The sequence below is a fragment of the Astyanax mexicanus genome, chromosome 24, assembly GCF_023375975.1.
Source record: "Astyanax mexicanus isolate ESR-SI-001 chromosome 24, AstMex3_surface, whole genome shotgun sequence".
NCBI classification, from domain to species: Eukaryota; Metazoa; Chordata; class Actinopteri; order Characiformes; family Acestrorhamphidae; genus Astyanax; species Astyanax mexicanus.
This window is the reverse complement of record NC_064431.1, coordinates 15,644,527-15,663,096: the sequence shown is the minus strand read 5'-3', so window position 1 is coordinate 15,663,096 and position 18,570 is coordinate 15,644,527. Positions and strand designations below refer to the sequence as shown.

General features: G+C 36.2%; 1 protein-coding gene across 1 annotated transcript in view; it reads left to right on the top strand.

Annotated features, from left to right (window-relative positions):
- The window catches only part of LOC103025997 (retinoic acid receptor gamma-A), a 97,498-nt gene that overhangs the window by 36,142 nt on the left and 42,786 nt on the right, over positions 1-18,570 (top strand). The gene's annotated exons all lie outside the window — the stretch shown is intronic.

The following is an 18,570-nucleotide window of genomic DNA, read 5'->3' as shown; positions in this document are numbered from 1 at the left end:
TTGGGCTATGCTAGCCCTGTACAGCTCATAGCTTTAAGTGGAACTAAGCTAAAGATCAATTTTATAGCTTGATTTAATTAGTGCAAGTACACACCGGAAGTGCTTTCTGGTGATCAGTCTCTGATTTATTCTGTGCTGTTAGGCGGCATTATCTACTAACTGTGCTAAGCGTTAGCTCTTTTGCCGATCAGAGGTGAATATTATCTGCCTGTAGCCTGCTGCTAACCCTGGCTAGCACTGCTGGAGCAGCATTAGCATTAACCGCTAACCGTGCTAAAAGTGCTAGCTTCTGTGGCGTTCAGAGGCAAGTATATTGGTGGAAATCTGTAAATCTAAGCTTACTGTAAATATCCAGAAGTGCTTCACTCACCCAAATAAACAGTTTTCATGAGAAAAATCTATGTAGATAAACATCCAGTGCTTGTTTGGCTTTTGGGGGCTCGTTTTAAACCGGTATGCGTTTCTCTCATACCGCCCTACCGCAAGGGGGCGCTGTGGCACAGCGTGAGGACCAGCACCGACCTGCTGCCATTTCTACTGTAGGAGTGTTTTTATCCCAGTAAAATAGAGCAGTAACTACAGCCTTTTTAAAATATATTAATACTGTAGCATGAAGGATGATTTGAATGAATTTGTTAACTGGAGAAGAAAGGGAATTGTAGCTGTAAATTTACATTAAACTTGTGTCTGACTTGTGCAAACGAGATTTAGAGAAATATCTCTTTGAATCCTTAAACATTAATTAAGTATTAAGTATATTATGTTTATTTATAGTGTTTATGGAACTTTTAAAAATATTTTTTTATTTTGTAAAGTAAGTTGTATTAAAGTTGTTGGCGTATCTCTTTTTAAGGTCTATTGTTTACATTTTCAGCTGTTATTCTAATAATAAAGGCTGATTTCTTCATATATTGTGTAATTTTGTGGGACAAAGTAATCAAATCCTTCATTTAAAGCCTTAGTGTTTTATATCATATGTACTCCTAACAGTACAGTAACTCACAAACCTATATTAAAGCCCAGTCATGCAAAAAAATAATAAAAATATAATAATAAAAATACTGTGATATAACGTGAAACGGTCAGAATCTTGAAAAATATTTTGATATGCACTACTACACACATAATGCTCCTTATAATCCAGAACACTTATGTATGAAAATAGACCAGAAAATGGACTTTATTTATAGTGCGCCTTACAATCCAGAGCACCTTATAGTGCAAAAAAGTCATAAGTTTACCTCAGCAGTGTGACTAGAGTAAAATGTTTTATTCCTTCTTTTAATTATTGCACGTAAGGTGTATAACTGAACACCGTAACCTTTTGAGAGTTTGGGTGATCAGATCTGATTTATTAAAGTGTGCACAGTGAGTAGGTGTACCTAATAAAGCAGTTGTGAGCATTTAGTATATAATGTCCTGGCATGTAGCGTGCGTGTGTGTGTGTGTGTGTGTGTGTGTGTGTGTGTGTGTGTGTGTGTGTGTGTGCGTGTTTGTGTGTGTGAGACTCTTTATCTCACACTGTTGCCATTATGTGGTGCAGTCCGAGCGTACTCTCAAAGTCCATTAGCAGCATTTAACCACAGATAACATCTGCTCTTCCCTCTGCGTGAGAGAGAGAGAGAGAGAGAGAGAGAGAGAGAGAAAGAAGGAGAGAGAGAGGTATTATTGTGTTGGTCTCAGTTCAGTGGCTGTGTGCCTGAGTGCCTTCACCTGCACTTATTGTCTCATTGTGTTCATTCAGTGGTGTCATGTGACGACTACTTTATACACTTTAAAACTTACTTTTACTAATTGAACGCTAGCTCTTTCTCTATTCAGAGGTGAGTAGTATCGGCCTCTAGCCTGCTGCTAACCCCAGCTAGAACGGCTGGAGCAACATTAGCATTACCCGCTAAGCGCTAGGTCTTTTTACCATTCAGAGTTGATTATTATTATTTTAGATTGTAGCCGTTGTGTTTACAAGCAACGTGGGACAAACCGCTAGCTAATATTGCCTTGGTTTACCGAAACACATAGGGTTTCTCAATGTAGTGCTGTCTGGCGGCATTATCTACTAACTGTGCTAAGCGTTAGCTCTTTTGCCGATCAGAGGTGAGTATTATCTGCCTGTAGCCTGCTGCTTACCCTGGCTAGCACTGCTGAGGCAGCATTAGCATTAACTGCTAACCGTGCTAAAAGTGCTAGCTTCTATGCCTTTCAGAAGCGAGTATATCGATGGAAATCTGTAAATCTAAGCTTACTGTAAATAAACAAAAGTGCTTTACTCACCCAAATAAACTTTTTTTAGGAGATAAATCTGTGTAGATTAAAATCCAGTGCTCGTTTGGCTTTTGGGGGCTCGTTTTGAACTGGTATGCGTTTCTCTCATACCGCCCTACCACTAGGGGGGCGCTGTGGCACGGCGTGAGGACCAGCACGGACAGAGAAACACATGCAGTTGTGTGGGGGAGCCAAGCGATACTTTAAATACTATATTTATAATATTGAAAGTAATACAGTTAAAAGTATAGGTCAAAGATATAAACATATAATATAAATAGATAAACATTTTAAATGGTTATGTAATGTCTCAACTAAATATAACATGACAGTTACTAAATATTAATATTTAAAGTGCACATATTACACAACATATAAACACTATAAACACAAGTGCAAAAATCTCTTCATTTAATTAGTGCCAGTAGAACGTAAAACAAACAATGAAAGTGGTTTTGATGATCATACACAGATTTATTTAGTAGTACTGTCATAGGGACATAGCTACAGTACCTTATAAGTGCAATATTAGTCATAAGTTTACCTCAGCAGTGTTACTCAAGTGACTAAATGTGACTGACATTTACACACCCATTTTTTGGTAAACAAACAAATGCTAAGTATAAGTTACCTCAGCTAATGTTACTATGTTACTTGCCCTGTACAGCTTGTAACATTCAGCTGGAAAAAAGCTCAGCTAGGAAACTGATTAAACTAAAACAGAGCGTGATATGTAAAACTAAGCTGTACATTTTCATTTCTTCATTTAATTAGTCTGTGTAGAGTGTAAAACTAAACACTAGAAATGCTTTTGGTGATCAGACGCTAATTTAATCAGTAGTTCTGTAATAGTATACATAGCTACAGTACCTCAGCAGTGCAAATGTAGTCATAAGTTTACCTCAGCAGTGTTGCTCAAGTTAAATGTGAGTGACATTAATAACATGACAGTTACTAAATATTAATGCTTAAAGTAGACATATTATGCAAAATATAAACACTATAAACACTCCAAATGCAAAAGAAAAAAAAAAACATTGATTTTCGTTGAGTCAGTTAAAAGTGTTTGGTGTCAGGAATCTTTATATGCTGCTAAGAGCCGTTTGGATGGTGTCACAACAAGGAAACCTGCATAGAACCACCTTAATACCACCCCTCACCCGTTAACCCTCACCCACTAGATCAATTTAGGTGAAGAAACGACATTACATAGCCATTTTAGCCAGCAGACTTTGTCTGAGGGAGGGATCTGTACCTACTGTCTATGGCAAGTCCTTAAGTAGTTGAGGGAGATGAAGGTACTTATATCAATACTTGTAACAATAATGATTTTATTCAATTAATGTAACTTTTTTGTAAGTGTTACGAGATGTTTAACAAAACTATATATATTTTCACATCCTTGAGCTCTACTTTACCAAACCAGGTGATTTGGAGATGTTTCACTAAACACAGTGATGTAAAACTCAAATTTAAATTCAAATGTTAAGGCTATTAAAGGGGGTATGAAGTTTTATAAACATGACATTTTCATCTTTAATGTTTTCTTTTACACATGAATAAACGCAACCCCATTTCCTGTAAGATTTGCATAGTTTTAATAGGCTAAAAACAAACTTCCCTCTGGGTTTGAGCAGTGTGTTTGTTCTGTTAGCCACTGTATTTGCACAGAAGCAATTGAGGTTAAGAGCTCTTGCCCGGGGGCACAACAATGACCCGCCCCACCTTAAATATTGGGACGAAGTGTTTGCCAGGCGATTCTGAAAGCACTGAAGCACAGCTTGTTCTCAGAGCTCACCACAGTGATCTACAGCTATTATTACCCCTATGAAAGACCACTTTACTGGGTTTGCTGAGGTGTGTCCTTGTTGAACACGCACACATTATAGATTAGGCCGAACACTTCCTCATCGCAAATGTTCGGGTTTTTTTTGTTTGGGTTTCTCTTGATACTTGGCCAGGTGAGCTGTACCTGTGCTTCAGTTACACCTGAATGAACACCTTCAGCCTGAGTGTGATGTTATGGAGAGTCTGGCTCTGCTCTGGGTTTGCTAAAGTGTTTCACTTTAAAAACCAAAGTTGATAATCCACTTGCTTATGATCAATACATGCCTTTATGTTTGTAATTAGTAGTTTATTAACCAAACTGTGCAAATGTGTTATTTTCTCAAAGTCTGATTGTTATCTGTTCGGAGTGGCGAGTCTGTTCTTAGTCTTTTTGGATTCTGTGTTTGGTTGGAGTCTCCTTGGAGTTCAGAGTCTGTTTAGTTTGTTCAGAGTTGGTTTAGAGTCTGAGTCTGTTCTCAGTTTGAAGACCTTCAAACTGAGAAACGAGATGACGTGACTACAACTCAAGACTCATGATTTTATGAGAACTTAAAATCATGAGAGTCTTGCTAGAGTCGAGTTGCGGTCACGTCATCTCGATCGTTCAGTGTAAGGTGGTAGGATTGGAGGTTTAAGTCAGTCTTTTTTTCATCCTGGCGTTCAGATTTGCAGAACTGGACATTGAAGAGACACCGGTGATGGTTTGCAAACCACAGTTCTCCTAGAGTGCACAAAAGTAAACTGGTGGAGCTGTGGAGTTAGTAATAAATAATAAAAAAATCTTAGAAATAATCTAGTTGCAGTCTTGAAAATAGTGACCCTGCAAGATTCCCACTCATTGCAAAATCTTAGTCTGTGACCAAAAAGTCTGTGACTTGTCTTTAGATGTGAGTGGGTGTTTTTGGAGTCTGTTTGGAGTCTGTTCTCAGTTTTTTTGGAGTCTGTTGTCAGTCTGTTCTTGATTTTTTTGGAGTCTGTTTTGGGTCTGTTCTCAGTCTTTTTGAAGTTTGTTTGGAGTCGGTTCTCAGTCTTTTTGGAGTCTGTTTGGAGTCTGTTCTCAGTTTTTTGGAGTCTGTTCTCAGTTTTTTGGAGTCTGTTTGGAGTCTGTTCTCAGTCTTTTTGGAGTCTGTTTGGAGTCTGTTCTCAGTTTTTTGGAGTCTGTTTAGAGTCTGTTCTTGGTCTTTTTGGAGTCTGTTTAGAGTCTGTTCTCAGTTTTTTTGGAGTCTGTTCTTAGTCTTTTTGTAGTCTGTTCTTGTTTTTTGGAGCCTTTTTGGAGTAGGTTCGCAGTCTTTTTGGAGTCTGTTTAGAGTCTGTTCTTAGTCATTTTGGAGTCTGTTTAGAGTCTGTTTTTATGTTTTTTTGTAGTCTGTTTGGAATAGGTTCTCAGTCTTTTGAAGTCTTTTTGGAGTCTGTTCTTAGTCTTTTTGGAGTCTGTTTGGAGTCGGTTCTCAGTCATTTTGGAGTCTGTTTAGAGTCTGTTTTTAGTCTTTTCAGAGTCTGTTTAGAGTCTGTTCTTAGTCTTTATGTAGTCTGTTTAGAGTCTGTTCTTAGTCTTTATGTAGTCTGTTTGGAGTCTGTTCTTAGTTTTTTGGAGTCTGTTTAGAGTCTGGTCTCAGTGTTTTTGGAGTCTGTGTGAAGTCTGTTCTCAGTCTTTTTGGAGTCTGTGTGAAGTCTGTTCTCAGTCTTTTTGGAGTCTGAATGGGGTTAGAATTCCCAGATGTGTTTATTTTCAGTGCTGGTTAGGGAGTTTCATTATAGAGGCGGAGAGTAACGGGAGCAAAGCTTGGCCGGTGGAGGAAACACACTAAATGGATGAAAAATGAATGTAATTGTGTGTTTTATTGAGTCTCTGGTTTTCTGTTATGGTGTGTGTGTGTGTGTATGTGTGTGGAATGTGTGTGTTGGGCCGCACATATATACACACATGCTTAACCCGAGCGACTGCAAAGGAAACCCATTCCACCCCCATTCAAGTTCAGGTTACAATTCATGACCAGCACATGGCACACACACACACACACACACACACACACTCATACTTACAACACAGATGACTTTACATGTACAGTCAAATCAGAGGGCAGTTCACCAAAAAAAAAATTGAAGTATACGTCTGATTCAAGTTTTGAGTCTTAAGTTATCTACGCAGGAGTTTAATTTTCATTAAGTCATGAGTCATTTAAGTTGCCAAGTCAGTTTAAGGATTATTTAAGCATAAGTCTGATTCAAGTCACTTCTTGATTCATTTATGAGTCTGATTTAAATCAGGTCGAGAATCATTTATGTGCAAGTCTGATTTGAGTCAGGTTGAGAGTCTTTTAAGCATGAAATTGATTAAATTATGTTATAAGTAATTTAAGTGTGAGTCTGAGTCAAATAATGAGTCATTTAAGCACAATTCTTAAATGAATCAAAATCGAGTCATTTAAGAGTAAGTTTGATTCATGTATGTTTGAGTCATTTAACTGCAAGTCTAAATCATATATTAAGTTATTTAAGCATGAGTCTGAGTTGAATCAAGTCAAGAGCCAATGAAGAGTGAGTCAGAATCTTCCACCTGAATTATTCAAGTATGAATCTGAATTAAGTCATGTTAATGTAAATATAAGTTAAGTCATGGGTCATGAAAGCAAGAGTCTGATTCAAATTTGAGTCTTTTAAGCAAGTCTAAGTGAAGTCTTGAGCCTGAGTTGAGTCATGTAACAAGTAATTTAAGCACAAGTCTGAGTCAAGTTATGAGTCATTTAAGCATGAGTCTGAGTCAAGTTATGAATCATTTAAGCATGAGTCTGAGTCAAGTTATGAGTCATTTAAGCATGAGTCTGAGTCAAGTTATGAATCATTTAAGCATGAGTCTGAGTCAAGTTATGAGTCATTTAAGCTCAAATCTGAGTCAAGTTATGGGTCATTAAAGCATGAGTCTGAGTCAAGTTATGAGTCATTTAAGCTCAAATCTGAGTCAAGTTATGAGTCATTAAAGCATGAGTCTGAGACAAGCTATGAGTCATTTAAGCACGATTCTGAGTCAAGTTATGAATCATTTAAGCACGATTCTGAGTCAAGTTATGAGTCATTTAAGCAAGTCTAAGACAAGTCTTGAGTCTGAGTTAAGTCATGTAAAGAGTCATTTAAGTATAAGTCTGAGTCAAGTTATGAGTCATTTAAACACAAGTCTAAGTCAAGTTTAGTAATTTAAGCACAAAGTTTAGTCAAGTTATGAGTCATTTAAGCATTGGTCTGAGTCAAGTTATGAGTCATTTAAACACAAATCTGAGTGAAGTTATGAGTCATTTAAACACAAATCCGAGTGAAGTTATGAGTCATTTAAGCACAAATCTGAGTCAAGTTGAGTCGTTTAAGCACAAGTCTGATTTGAGTCAAATCTTAAGTCTTTTAAGTGTGAGTTTTTAGGGTTTATTCTGATCCAGGCTGCAGGGTGGGTCGGGTTGGCGGGTGGTAGTGTTTGAACAGAGCAAGTTTTGTTCAGCTCTGGGTTTCTGCAGCCCGTGACTCCAACCCTTCACACTCTGCACTGCAGAACCGGAGGCTCTGATTGCAGAACCCTAAGAACCACATGAATGTGGACAAACGATTGACACCAACACACACTGAGAGTGAGAGAGAGAGAGAGAGAAATTGTTTACTTTGTGTTCCTTTGTTCCTGCATTTCTTTTCCTTGTGCCTAAGGCCGTGTGTGTGTGTGTGTGAGGGGAGGTTTCATATGGGACGGGTGGGGGTGGGGGTGGGGGGTGTAATTGCCTCAAGGTGTGGAGAGAGCAGAGCTGGCTGAAAATGTGCAGCTCTGCTCCCTGCTGTGTGTCACTGTGGAGTGTGTGTGTGTGTGTGTGTGTGAAAGACAAAGGCAGCAAGGCCAGGGGGTGTTGGGGGTGTTGGTGGGGGCTGCTGTTGAAAGACAGGTGAAATGTTGGGGGGTGTAAAGCGTGGTATGAGGTGAAGTCGAGGACCAAAACTGGAAAGACTGTTGAATCTGGAGTCATTTAAACACAAGTGTGACTCACATCAAAGCCTCATTTGCTTCATGAAAGTGTGAGTCAATTCAAGTCATGAGTTGTTTAAGTATGAATCTGATTCAAGATGGGAGTCATTTAAGTGTGAGTGTGAATCAAGTCACGAGTTGTTTAAGTATGAATCAGATTCAAGGTGTGAGTCATTTAAACATGAGTCTGATTCAGTTTGTAAGAAGTTGTTTTAATGTGACTGAATCAAGATGTCATTCCTGTAAGTGTGAGTCAAGAACAAGTTGTTTTAATGTGACTCTGAGTCAAGATATGATTCAAGTGTAAGTCTGTGTCAATTCAAGTCATGGGTTGTTTAAGTATGAATTTGATTCAATATGTGAGTCATTTAAGTGTGAGTCTGAGTCAAATTAAGTCACAATAAGTTTGGTAAGTATAAATCTGATTTAAGGTGTGAGTCATTTAAACATGAGTGTTCAGTTTGTAACAAGTTATTGTAATGTAACTCTGATTCAAGATGTGAGTCATTTAAGTGTGAGTCTGATTCAAGAACAAGTTGTTTTAATATGACTCTGATTCAACATATGAGTCATTTAAATGTGAGTCTAAGTGAAGTCAAGTCACAAGTTGTTTAATTATTAATCTGATTCAAGATGTGAGTCATTTAAGTGTGAGTCTGAGTCATGAACAAGTTGTTTTAATGTGACTGAGTCAAGATATGATTTATTTAAGTGTGAGTCTGAGTCAAATTAAGTAACGAGTTGGTTAAGTATAAATCTGATTCAAGGTGTGAGTCATTTAAACATGAGTGATTCAGTTTGTAACAAGTTGTTGTAATGTGACTCTGATTCAAGATGTGAATCATTTAAGTGTGAGTCTGATTCAAGAACAAGTTGTTGTAATGATTCAAGATGTGAGTCATTTAAATGTGAGTCTAAGTGAAGTCATGTCACAAGTTGTTTAATTATTAATCTGATTCAAGATGTGAGTCATTTAAGTGTGCGTCTGAGTCAAGTAAAGTTACAATTTGTTTGAGTATAAATCTGATTCAAGATGTGAGTCATTAAACATGAGTCTGATTCAGTTTGTAACAAGTTGTTGTAATGTGACTCTGATTCAAGATATGAGTCATTTAGGTGTGAGTTTGATTCAAGAACAAGTTGTTTTAATATGACTCTGATTCAAGATGTGAGTCATTTAAGTGTGAGTCTGAGTCAAGAAAAGTCACTGGTTGTTTAAGTATGAATCTGATTCGAGTTGTGGGTCATTTAAACATGAATCTGATTCAAGTTGTGAGTCATTTAAACATGAATCTGATTTAAGTTGTGAGTTATTTAAACATGAATCTGATTTAAGTTGTGAGTTATTTAAACATGAATCTGATTTAAGTTGTGAGTTATTTAAACATGAATCTGATTTAAGTTGTGAGTTATTTAAACATGAATCTGATTTAAGTTGTGAGATATTTAAACATGAATCTGTCAAACCTGGCAAACTCTGACAAATACAGAACCCTGACTAAACCTTGCCTTTGACGTTAGCAGCTGTTAGCATTGCAGCTCTAACACTAGCACTAGCAAGATGTATGGGAAGTCGCTTTTATCTGAATGTTTCATGCGGCACTTTGCCATCTTGCGTGCACAGTGTCGTGTGGGTGGTCATTGTCTTGTCTCTTGAGAAGGGGCTATGTTTTCACAGGAAATGACACCACAAACAGAGGGGGTGTGGCTTCGTTCTCTGCTCCTTTGACCATAACACCACTATATCTTTACATAGAAATTAGTTATTAGCTGCTAAATGATCTTTAACCATGACAAAACATATCAAAGTGATTCAAATACAGGTTTATACTTTTTTTGCAATGCTGTTACCGAGGAACTATGACAAAACAAGCGCAAACTGTACGAAACCGACATGCTTGGATCATAAAAACACCACAGAGCTGTGATGGATGGAGCCATAAAACCTAATCGAATAGAGACATGAAGAGAGAGAGAGAGAAAGAGAGAGAAAGAGAGAGAGAGAGATGAAAAATAGAGAAAAAGCGGGCGATCCAGCCAGTGGTTAAGGACACTGTGCCAGAAGAGAGAGACAGACAGAGAAAAAAGAGAGAGAGAGAAAGAAAGAGAAAGGTAGAGAAAGAGAGAGGCAGAGAAAGATGTAGAGAGAGGGAGGGCAGCAGAAGTTTTTCTGGGGGGGGGTGTTGGAGGGGTAATGGTTAGCGCCCCTCTGGGGGTACTTTCAAGAGTTCAGTCCTCTAGAATGAGGAAAGGGAAGGAAGGAAAGCGAGCGAATGAGAGAATAAGAGAGTGAAAGCGCGATAGAGTGAGTGAGAGAGTGATGTGGGGGTGATCATTTAGATCCCAGACTCTCCAACTTGAACTTGCTCTCTGTCTTTTACTTTTTTAAACTTTATACATCTCTAAACAACCAACAACTTTGAAGCTTTTCTAGGAACCACATGGGATAGTAATTATTATCCCGTCTCATGACTTTTGCCATATCCCATCAAAGCTGTCCCAAGAACTCTGCACTGGCCTGTGGGATATGTGGGCGGAGTCTCCTTGGTGTTTTCTGTTTGATGTGTGGTGTTTGGTATATCGTTTTTGGTGTTCTGTTTGGTATTTGGTGTTCCATGTGTGGTGTTTGGTAATCCGTGTTTGGTATTTTAGTGTTCCGTGTGTTGTGTTTGGTATTTGGTGTGTGGTATTTGGTGTTTTGTGCTTAATGTTTGGTGTTCTGTGTTTATTGTGTGGTGTTTGGTATATATTGTTTGGTGTTCTGTGTTTGATATTTGGTGTTTGATGTATAGTATTTGGTGTTCTGTGTTTGATATTTTGTGTTTGATGTATAGTGTTTAGTGTTCTGTGTTTGATATTTGGTGTTTGATGTATAGTGTTTAGTGTTCTGTGTTTGATATTTGGTGTTTGATGTATAGTGTTTGGTGTATAGTGTTTGGTATTTGGTGTTCGATGTATAGTGTTTGGTGTTCTGTGTTTGGTATATAGTGTTTGGTGTTCTGTGTTTGGTGTTCTGTGTTTGTTTTGTGGTGTTTGGTATATATTGTTTGGGGTTCTGTGTTTGGTATTTGGAGTTTGATGTATAGTATTTGGTGTTCTGTGTTTGATATTTTGTGTTTGATGTATAGTGTTTAGTGTTCTGTGTTTGATATTTGGTGTTTGATGTTTAGCGTTTGGTGTTCTGTGTTTGGTATATAGTGTTTGGTGTTCTGTGTTTGGTCTTCTGTGTTTGGTATATAGTGTTTGGTATTATGTGTTTGGTGTGGTGTTTGGTATATTGTGTTTTGTGTGGTGTTTGGTATATTGTGTTTGGTGTTCTGTGTTTGGTAAATAGTGTTTGGTGTTCTGTGTTTGGTGTGTGGTGTTTGATGTATAGTGTTTGGTGTTCTGTGTTTGGTATATAGTGTTTGGTGTTCTGTGTTTGGTGTATATTGTTTGGTGTTCTGTGTTTGAGGTATAGTGTTTAGTGTTCTGTGTTTGATATTTGGTGTTTGATGTATAGTGTTTAGTGTTCTGTGTTTGATATCTGGTGTTTGATGTATAGTGTTTGGTGTATAGTGTTTGGTATTTGGTGTTCGATGTATAGTGTTTGGTGTTCTGTGTTTGGTATATAGTGTTTGGTGTTCTGTGTTTGGTCTTCTGTGTTTGGTATATTGTGTTTGGTGTGGTGTTTGGTATATTGTGTTTGGTGTTCAGTGTTTGTTGTTCTGTGTTTGGTAAATAGTGTTTGGTGTTCTGTGTTTGGTGTGTGGTGTTTGATGTATAGTGTTTGGTGTTCTGTGTTTGGTGTGTGGTGTTTGGTATATTGTGTTTGATATTCTGTGTTTGGTGTGTGGTGTTTGATGTATAGTGTTTGGTGTTCTGTGTTTGGTATATAGTGTTTGGTGTTCTGTGTTTGGTGTGGTGTTTGGTATATTGTGTTTGGTGTTCTGTGTTTGGTATATTGTGTTTGGTGTTCTGTGTTTGGTGTGTGGTGTTTGATGTCTAGTGTTTGGTGTTCTGTGTTTGGTATTCTGTGTTTGGTGTGTGGTGTTTGATATATTGTGTTTGGTGTTCTGTGTTTGGTATATAGTGTTTGGTGTTCTGTGTTTGATATTTGGTGTTTGATGTATAGTATTTGGTGTTCTGTGTTTGATATTTTGTGTTCGATGTATAGTGTTTGGTGTTCTGTGTTTGGTCTTCTGTGTTTGGTATATAGTGTTTGGTATTCTGTGTTTGGTGTGGTGTTTGGTATATTGTGTTTGGTGTGGTGTTTGGTATATTGTGTTTGGTGTTCAGTGTTTGGTGTTCTGTGTTTGGTAAATAGTGTTTGGTGTTCTGTGTTTGGTGTGTGGTGTTTGATGTATAGTGTTTGGTGTTCTGTGTTTGGTATATAGTGTTTGGTGTTCTGTGTTTGGTGTATATTGTTTGGTGTTCTGTGTTTGATATTTGGTGTTTGATGTATAGTGTTTAGTGTTCTGTGTTTGATATCTGGTGTTTGATGTATAGTGTTTGGTGTATAGTGTTTGGTATTTGGTGTTCGATGTATAGTGTTTGGTGTTCTGTGTTTGGTATATAGTGTTTGGTGTTCTGTGTTTGGTCTTCTGTGTTTGGTATATTGTGTTTGGTGTGGTGTTTGGTATATTGTGTTTGGTGTTCAGTGTTTGTTGTTTGGTGTTCTGTGTTTGGTAAATAGTGTTTGGTGTTCTGTCTTTGGTGTGTGGTGTTTGATGTATAGTGTTTGGTGTTCTGTGTTTGGTGTGTGGTGTTTGGTATATTGTGTTTGATATTCTGTGTTTGGTGTGTGGTGTTTGATGTATAGTGTTTGGTGTTCTGTGTTTTGTATATAGTGTTTGGTGTTCTGTGTTTGGTATATATTGTTTGGTGTTCTGTGTTTGATATTTTGTGTTCGATGTATAGTGTTTGGTGTTCTGTGTTTGGTCTTCTGTGTTTGGTATATAGTGTTTGGTGTTCTGTGTTTGGTCTTCTGTGTTTGGTATATTGTGTTTGGTGTGGTGTTTGGTATATTGTGTTTGGTGTTCAGTGTTTGTTGTTTGGTGTTCTGTGTTTGGTAAATAGTGTTTGGTGTTCTGTGTTTGGTGTGTGGTGTTTGATGTATAGTGTTTGGTGTTCTGTGTTTGGTGTGTGGTGTTTGGTATATTGTGTTTGATATTCTGTGTTTGGTGTGTGGTGTTTGATGTATAGTGTTTGGTGTTCTGTGTTTGGTATATAGTGTTTGGTGTTCTGTGTTTGGTATATAGTGTTTGGTGTTCTGTGTTTGGTGTGGTGTTTGGTATATTGTGTTTGGTGTTCTGTGTTTGGTATATTGTGTTTGGTGTTCTGTGTTTGGTGTGTGGTGTTTGATGTCTAGTGTTTGGTGTTCTGTGTTTGGTATTCTGTGTTTGGTGTGTGGTGTTTGATATATTGTGTTTGGTGTTCTGTGTTTGGTATATAGTGTTTGGTGTTCTGTGTTTGATATTTGGTGTTTGATGTATAGTATTTGGTGTTCTGTGTTTGGTATATAGTGTTTGGTGTTCTGTGTTTGGTATATAGTGTCTGGTGTTCTGTGTTTGGTGTGGTGTTTGGTATATTGTGTTTGGTGTTCTGTGTTTGGTGTGTGATGTATAGTGTTTGGTGTTCTGTGTTTGGTATATAGTGTTTGGTCTTCTGTGTTTGGTGTGGTGTACATAGTGTTTAGTGTTCTGTATTTGGTGTTCTGTATTTGGTGTTCTTTGTTTTGTGTTTGGTATTTAGTGTTTTGTATTTAATATATAGTGTTTGGTGTTTGTGCGGTAGTGAGTGAGTGCGGTTGGTTTGGCTGAGTCGTGTGAGGAACAGAAGTGAGTGAGAGGCGAGATGTCCTGGCGGGACAAAACAATAGTGAGGGAAAACAGCGATGGGATGGTTGAGTGACAAAACACAGACCAGAGCCAATAACAGAAACATTTCAATCCACTGAAACTGTGCTGAACAGAGCAGAGCAGAACTAAACCCATTCAGTCTGATCCAAACTAAACTTACCTTAAAAACACTGTTCCTTTCTTTCTCTGCTCTTATAAAATCACTAGATTAACCCCTGATTAACACTTTACACATCCTCAATCTTCTCATTACTCTCAGACCCACATTACTGCTATAATCAAGTATAATTTAATAGCCTTAAAATAGAGCCATGTGGGACGCCACACAAAATAAACTAAACCACACTCATAGAAGTTCATAATAATTTCAGCTACACAATAAAAAATAATAATAATACTTAGGCCGTGTTTACACTAGATGTCCAAAAACTTATGGACACTTGCTTGATTTAGGGTGTCAGTTAGTCTTTGTTATTGTAATGATGGGAAAAGTACACCTTGCGGAGCTCAAAACCTCCAAAAAAAAATTTTGTGTACAGAAGCTGAATTCTTTGAATTAAGTGTCTGAATACTTTTTTGGATTTTTGTAATTCTGTACATATAGTTTATTATAGTGCTTCAGTATTTGTATAATGTTTTGTGCAAATCTAGCTTTATCTGATAATTAACTGTAGTAATAATGTAAGTCATAATATACATAATAAAACAAACTAACAGACAGTTTCAGTGAAAAGTCTGGACAGACCTTCTTATTATTTTTTTTGTCTTCATTTTATTCTCTAATGTTTTTTCTTTTTATTAAACATTTATTGTATGCAGAAATTAAGTAAAGATTACTAAAAGAAAGGATTGATTCAGCAAAATAAATTAAGTAAAGTTTACTAAAAGAAAGGATTGACTAAAGTTCAGCTCACTCATTTACTCTATGTAACATTTAAGTCTTGAAACTGAGTTGAAGTTACTTAAATTTATCTAACATTAAATTTACTTTAAAAAAAGCAAATGCAGAAAGTTGGGCAACTTTTTAAAAATACATTTTACACATATTTTTTTCAGTGTAGAAAGTAATAGAGAGACAGAGAGAGAGAGAGAGAGACAAAGAAAGAGAGACATAAAGAGAGAGAGAGAGAGATAAAGAGAGAGACAAAGAGAATAAAAGCTACTTTGACATTAGAAAGTGGAGTTAAGATGCAAAATAGTTTTAAAAGGTATAAATGGTTGATACAGTTTAATGATAACAGAGCTACTTTTGAGTCAAATGTATCCATACTGGAAAGGTACCATAGTTCTGGGCTAGCTGTGTTTGTGTAAAGTAGCTGAACTCATTGAATAAAGTGTCTGGATACTTTTCTGGATTTTTGTGATTATGTATGTATAGTTTATTATAGTGCTTCAGTGTGTGTATAATGTTTAGTGCAAATCCAGCTTTATCTGATAATTAACTGTAGTAATAATGTAAGTCATAATATACATAATACAACAAACCAACAGACAGTTTTAGTAAAAAGTCTGGACACACCTTCTCATTCATTATTTAATTTTTTTTTTTTTTTTTTTTTACCATAGATTAATATTAAAAACATAAAAACAATTAAGGGACACATATGGAATTATGTAACAAACAAAAGAGAGTTTGTCCTCCACAATCCCCTGATTTAAACCTGATGAACTGAGATGATGATTTGTGATGAGCTGGAACTATTGTTCTGCACCTCCAGGATCTCCTTTAAGATGCTGAGAAAACTATATTCCAGGAGACTCTTCCTTTATGAAGACACTGAAATTAAAATACCAAGAGTGTGCAGATCTGTCCTCATAGATAAACGTAGCTGCTTGTTGAAGAATCTATGGTTTAACCCTTGTGTGGTGTTCGGGTCTGTGGGACCCGTTTTCATTTTTCATCAAATGATACTAAAAAAATATTTTTTCTAACTTAAACTCATTGGCATTGGCTCATTTTTTGTGAGAAACATATATCAAAACACATTTTCGATAAACACACACTGTACACCCCCCCCCCCCACCCCTAACCATTTCTATTATATACAGTATGTTTGGCCAAGGGCTAATAAACTTTGCTTCATTTGTAAATTTGAAACTAAACAAATTTTCTACTCATATCTTGAGTTTAATTCATTTTCTTTTACATTTTATTAAAAAACTAATTAAAAAAAAAGAGTAGCGCTTTTTGAAAGAAATGTAACATAAGAAAGGTAAAGGGCAAATATTAACCATGTAAGCTGTTTATATTGCTTGCAATTTAGGTGAAACAAGCTTGTGTAAAGCATTTTCATGTAGAATTGCTTAACTTTGCTGAGTAAATACAAGTAACAAAGTAAACGAGTAACAAAAAAATGAACACCACACAAGGGTTAAAACATTCTTAAAATATTCTTTTTTGTTTAACACTTGTTTTTTTTTTAACAGAATAATTCTGCATGTGTTCCTTCACAGCTTTATTATCTTCATTATTAACTTTACAATGTAAGAAATCATAAAAAAACACATTGAAACTTTTAAGTGGTACTGTGTAAAAACTGCAACTACAACTTTCCCTCCACACTACAGTTTCATTGTTCCACAGTTCTAGGTAATAAAACACACTCTGGCCGGGTCGGGAAGCTCTGGTATGGATCATATAGTAAGAACCTGGCAGGAGGTCTCTGATGGGTCTGATGGTGAGGGGTTCTCGTTCTGTAGAGGCTGTTTTGGGAACGCTACACAGGTTGGAACGCTGTTCTCTTGTGGTCGATTGTGGTTTGATTAAATGAATGACTGGAAAGATGGAGAGGAAAACAGGGATCAGGAATGATGGGGTACAGGGCGGAGTTAAGTGTCATGATATGACCTGTACAGTGTGTTCTAGTCTGGGTAATGATCATATAACTTACGAGCATTTCCACTGAAGGAGCTGGCACAGTAACGGGTCATCTGTAGAGCTGCCAGTCTAAACACCAGAGTACTGAGAGCGAGAGAGAGAGAGAGTGTGTGTGAGAGAGAGAGAGAGAAAGAGAGAGAGAGAGAGAGAGAGAGAGAGAGAGAGAGAGAGAGAGAAAGCTAAATAATAGGTGAGTTCCACATTTTCTGGTCTGGATATGCTGACTATACACTGTATTTATAGTGTGTATGTAGCACTACTATACTCTGGCCTGAGGAGGGCGCTCAACTCTCAGTTTCCAGAAAGTGAACCAGAACACTGCTCCACAAACAAGAAAACAACAAATATCCTTAAAAAAAGGGATTTCTCGTCATTTACATTGTTAAACAACTGTATATCTATTAGATATAGCAGTTATTTACATTATATTATTATTATTTGTGGTACACAGTATAGTTGTAATATATTATTCTGTAAATGCAGTAGAAAGAATATAACAACTTCATTACCTACTTTTAATTTTTAAAGCTTATCTTATCAACATCTGATATCCTAAACATCAGGCAATCATATCATTTATCACGTGGCAACCTTTTAGCATAAATGCTTAAAATACGAACACATGACAATAAAATAATGTTCTGTAAAGAAGAAAAAATATTTTCAAAAGGGTTTTCACCAATACAAATTCCAAACTTTCTGAAATTTTACGGATGATGGTTGATTCTTTCAGTTTATACTTTAAAAAATCTACTTTTTGCATGTTTTTGTAAACTGTCACATTAGATTTTATAAAAAAAAAATCCTCACTTTTTTAAAGATATTTAAGAAATAAAAGTTAATATTATGACTACAAACCGATATTCATGTAGTTAAAATATATATTTTTAAAACTGTACACTACACAGAAAAGTACCTATTTTCTGAAATGCTCAAAGATGATATAAACTATTACACCTAAAAAGAAGCAGATGTTTGCATTTTTTTGTATTCCTTTGACAAAGCTTAAATGATTGCAGTGAAATGCAAATCTGATTTTTCACCATGTAGATATGAGTCCAGCATACTAATGGTGACATTCCAATGAAAAAACATATAACAAACTATTTCTCCTATATTTTGTTTTATATTTAAAAAAATCAAATATTAATAGAAGAGAGACTACATGGTTTCTATAAAGTTATTTGTTGGAGAAGGTCAGTTTATAGACTAATGGATTGATGATGATGTCTGAATCATCTGTAAGGAAATAAAAAAAAACATGTTGAGCAGTTAAATATAAAAGATCACGAGTATAAAGCAGGAGAACAAAGAACAAAGAAGTCAGTATTGGTGGAAAAAGATTAGGGGAGATAGAGAGAGAGATAGAGAGACAGAGAGGGAGAGATACACTGAAAAAAATAATGAGTTTCGCAACTTTCTGCATTTGCTTTTTTAAGTAAATTTTAATTTAATTTTGGATAAAATTTAAGTAACTTCAACTCGGTTTCAAGACTTAAATGTTACATAGAGTAAATAAGTGAACTGAACTTCAGTCAGTTCTTTCTTTTAGTAAACTTTACTTAATTTCTGCATACAATATTACCTAAATACAATTACTTTAAATTTAAATTGTAATATTTTTAGTTAAAACACACATTCAAATATTTACATGATCTCAAAGATTTTTTTTATTTTGTAAACAGACCAGGTCTCACTGTCTCAACACATCGATAGGATGTAATACATTCTTTTTAGTTTAAGTTTACTAATAAGAATGTATTACA